This window comes from Gracilinanus agilis, chromosome 6 (genome assembly GCF_016433145.1).
Source record: "Gracilinanus agilis isolate LMUSP501 chromosome 6, AgileGrace, whole genome shotgun sequence".
Classification (NCBI taxonomy): domain Eukaryota; kingdom Metazoa; phylum Chordata; class Mammalia; order Didelphimorphia; family Didelphidae; genus Gracilinanus; species Gracilinanus agilis.
The window spans coordinates 239,842,509-239,847,099 of NC_058135.1; positions in this window are offsets into that span (position 1 = coordinate 239,842,509).

The window sequence follows — 4,591 nt, forward strand, 5'->3', positions numbered from 1 at the left end:
GCTAGGAATGCTGTCTGAGTGACTGTGTTCCCAAATGAGTGGGGGGTGATTGGTATTCCTAGTGTGGGTCTGGAGTGGGGGCTTACATCCTCACTACCTACAATGCCCTTGCTTCATTGCATAATACAGTTCAGGATTTCCATAGCTTCTGGCATTCAACAGCTGGAATAACAATTTGGTTCTGATTTATCAAGGACATGGTTCAATCCCAAGGCTGGCCTCCTTTATGTTGCTAGGCTACCAAATAGATAGTGCTTGGATCTTTATGAAGCTAATTGCAAAGGTTAATTATCTTTAGAAATGAAGAGCATTCAAGGAATGAAAGCTCCTTGTTGATGTTAGTAAACTTCTGAGAAATTGATACCTTGAAAGCTCCTTTTTTTTCATCCAACAGGGTCATCAGCCCACAGTCAGTACCATGGCTAGTGACCTATGTTGTATGTAATGAGTAGATGTAACTGAGAAACATTCATTGGGTCCTGTACCTTTGTTTTGTGGCAAGCCCAAAAATGAGGGGATTCTGCAAAAGAAATGAGGTGGATGATGGGATGTTAAGGTACAGTAATTCTCCAAAAGTCCATGGTTGAGAATATGGTCTTATGGGAAAACTAAATCCATATCAGATCATAACTCCAGGGAAAATTTCAGGGCCAAGCTCTCTCCATTAGTCCCTTCAATACCCAAAATTCTATTCCATTTTGGAAGCTATTTTGGTGGTAGGGGAAAAGAAAAGGTGGATTTGGAGTCAGATGAGTTCAAATGCTTATATCTGTCCATACCTGAAGGTTTCACCTCTATGGCCCTGAGCTTTTATTAATGAGCATTTCATTTTATCTTGCTTAAAGTCAAGCTTCCATAGCACATTTTTGGACATCTCAAAGCCATACTAATTCTCCTGTACCTTCCCTTCTATGACTCTAGTCCTGAGAATAACAATGAAATCAGCATTAAAATTCATATAAGGACATCTCAATTAATTGCCCTATTACTTCTATAACATGACTTGGCACATAGTTAGACTACCAAAAATGGTGTTACCCATTTGAGAGATGCTTGGAAATGGTTCCTGAGAAAGAGAGGAGAATTGGCCAATAAGCGGACATTCTGCATTGTCTGTCATGTGGTTGGCAACAACCTTTCTCTATTGGCTGAATAGCTGGAACTATTTTCATCTTTAAAATGATCTAACAACACAGTCTCTCTCCTGCATTTGTGTTTGTGTGAAGAACTCTGTTCATCTACAGCAAGTAATACATGTGCTAAGTGGGGATGGCCTGAGGGCCATTTACCCAATTCCAAGAATTTGGCTTAGAGTTTAGTTTGTAAATATTATATTTGCAATATAATATATAATGTGTATTTTATTATAATATATTGTATACTACATTGTAAGTTTTTACATTTTATTTATAACATTAGTCTATAATAATTTATATTATATCATAAATATTTATGTATGTTATATTATAAATAATATATTTGAAACATAATATGTAACAAGGCAACTAAGTCACATAGATGATAGAATGCTAGATATGAAATTAGAAAGACTATTCTTTTTCAGTTAAAATCTAGTCTCAGACATTCAGTGACCCTGGACAAGTCACCTAACCCTGTTTGACTCAGTTTTTGCATCTATAAAATGAGCCATAGAAAAAAATGCAAATCGCTGCACTGTCTTTGCCAAGAAAATCCTAAACGAGGTCACAAAGAATTAGACAAACTGAACTGACTGAATAACATATAACATCTGATATTTTATAACATGCATTGTATTATAAGTATTTGAATATGTTTATTATGTTGGTATATTACATTTGTAGTATGATCATGTGCTGCATATCATATTTAGATATCTAATGCTTCACACATTGTAGTTGTTTTACAAATTATTATTGATTGATTGATTTGAATTATTTGAAGAATTAGAAAATATTAACCTGACCCACATGGGGTCTATAGGTTTTCTGTGTTCATAACACAGCAGTCTCAGGATTGTTGCCGTTTTATGGAACTTAAAAAAGTATTTGGATACCAAAATCAAGGAAACCATAAAAAAAAAAAAAAAAAAAAACCTCAGCAGACTTGAAGGAACCATCTTGTGAAACACAAACAGAAAAAATTCACAGGATCCTGACATGGATGAGCTCACAATTTAACATCCCTACCAACATCATAATAAGGGAAAAATATTACTACAAAATGCCGGATGAAGTACAGAAAGCATTTAATGAGAAGCAATCATTATAAATGTAACAAAACTTTCAAGGAGGAAAAGGCAAGTTTGCAGGAATTAGAGCATACCATTTGAAAAGTTAAGAAACAGGATCCATGAATACCTTTCCAGGATTGATAACATGTATTTGCCTCCTTTTCTCAGGATAAGCATGAGAATAAAGGTGTGGGGAGATGGGGCACATGTATGACAGCAAAGTGCCCATATGGGTTAGGCTCAGGTTTCCTGATGGATAGTTGGATGAGATGGGAAGGATGGTCTGGATGCAGTTAAATATAGTGAGCTAGATTAGTTTCCACTCACTTGTCTACCAATCAGCAGAGTTCAGTCCTAAGGCAAAGTATTAAATGAGTAGTAGGGCATATTCTCTGGAAGTCTGATTTTGTAGGATTGTAGCTGGGGTCCTTTAGGGAGAAAGGATTCTTGATTTACTCTAGGGACCTAGACAGTTCTTTAAACTCATACTACATCTCTATGATTGAAACCCCATGTACTTGGGTTCAAATGAGAGTCAATTCCTTTCCCCTGAATCATCATAGTCCACATAAATCATAGACTAATGAAGAGTTATCAATGTCTGCATTTGCTATTCCATGAAAGAATTATTAATTACTTTTCTTCAGATCTGACTCCTTTGCCACAAGAAGCTTAATACTGGAAGTCTTCTCTTATCTAGGACCTCTTCTATTGTTCTATCACTGCTATCCTGCTTCTTCCAGCTCACTTTCTTATAGTCTCTTGTATGGTCCAAGATCATCCTAATATCTTTGGTGCATATAGACCTTTATTCCCTTGAAGCCTCATGGTTCCCTAATAAATAATTAGTTTGGTGGTACAATGGGTAAAACATTGGAGTTAGGAAGTCCTGAGTGCAAATCTGACCTGAGATATTATTTGTGTAATTTTGGGCAAGTCTTTGTTTTATTTTGTTCGGTCATGTCCCTCTCTTTGTGACTTCATTTGGGGTTTTCCTGGCAGAGATTCTGGAGTGGTTTGCTATTTCCTTCTCCAGCTCATATTACAGACGAGGAACTGAGGTAAACAAGGTTAAATGACTTAACCAGGATCACACAACTAGTAAACGAATCACTTAGCCTCTATTTGCCTCAGCCTCTTCAACTATAAAATGGGAATAAGATAAGCTCCTACTCCTTAGAGTTATTGTGAGATATTAGATGAGATAATATTTATAAAGCATTTAGCACTGTCCCTGGTATATATTAGGCCTTATGTAAATGCTAGCTATATATTATATTGTGTTATTTGTTATGTTGTATTATGTTCAATTCTAGCCTATTATGTTATGTTGGGTTTATTTTCTAATCTTGTCTCATCTTATCATTTCATTTTTAGATTGGATTGGATGGTTTAGATTAGAGCAGTGGTTCCCAAACTTTTTTTGGTCTACCGCCCCCTTTCCAGAAAAAATATTACTTAGCAACCCTGGAAATTAATTTTTTAAAAATTTTAATAGCAATTAATAGGAAAGATAAATGCACCTGTGGCCATCACTGTCCTCCTGGATCACTGCAGCACCCACTAGGGGGCGGTGGCATCCACTTTAGGGATCACTGGATTAGAGGTAGGTTTCCCTCTGGAGACCCAGAGTTTATATGTATATCCAGCTGCTCTGTGCCTTTAATCCTCCAAGTCTCCATTTAAAGATCAAGTCTAGGACCACAAGTCAGGCTCTAAAGTAGCCACCATCCAATCAGACACTCTCAAATGTGGTGTGTAGAGAAGTGTTTCAACAACCCTCCCAGAAAAAGATAATGATATTGTATTTAAATAGTAGAGATTAAGCAGTTGCTAAGTAAGAGAACTTTTGAGCAATGTTAGCTAAATCACTAAAGGTTTCAGAAAGATGCTTTTGAGAAGTAGAAGGCAGAGGAAAACAAGAGAAAAATCAAGAGAGAATGGAAGAGGAACAGGATAATCCTATGAAGTTCTCATCTTTGGTAATGGGAAAATCCACACTAACGTAATCTACATAATTGCTAATATTGGAGGAATTGTTTAGAGTGGTTCTCAAGTTTGGATTAATAATGGAGGCAGAGTAGCATAACAGAAAACATGCAGGATTTGGAGTCAGAAGTCCAGACTTCAAGTTCCAACTCTGATATTGACATCATGAACACTGATAAATCAATAGACATCCTTGAATCTTGGTTTCTTTATCTGTAAAAAGAAGGGGTTGGATTAGATATAGCAGCTAGGGTAATTTGTAGATCTAAATCTACAATCTTATAATATGATTTTAAAAATATTAATTTCTTTCCAATAAAACATTTATAGAAAAGATAAACCTAAGAAATGAAATGAAAATGGACTGAACACTCCCAATAAAATGTAAAA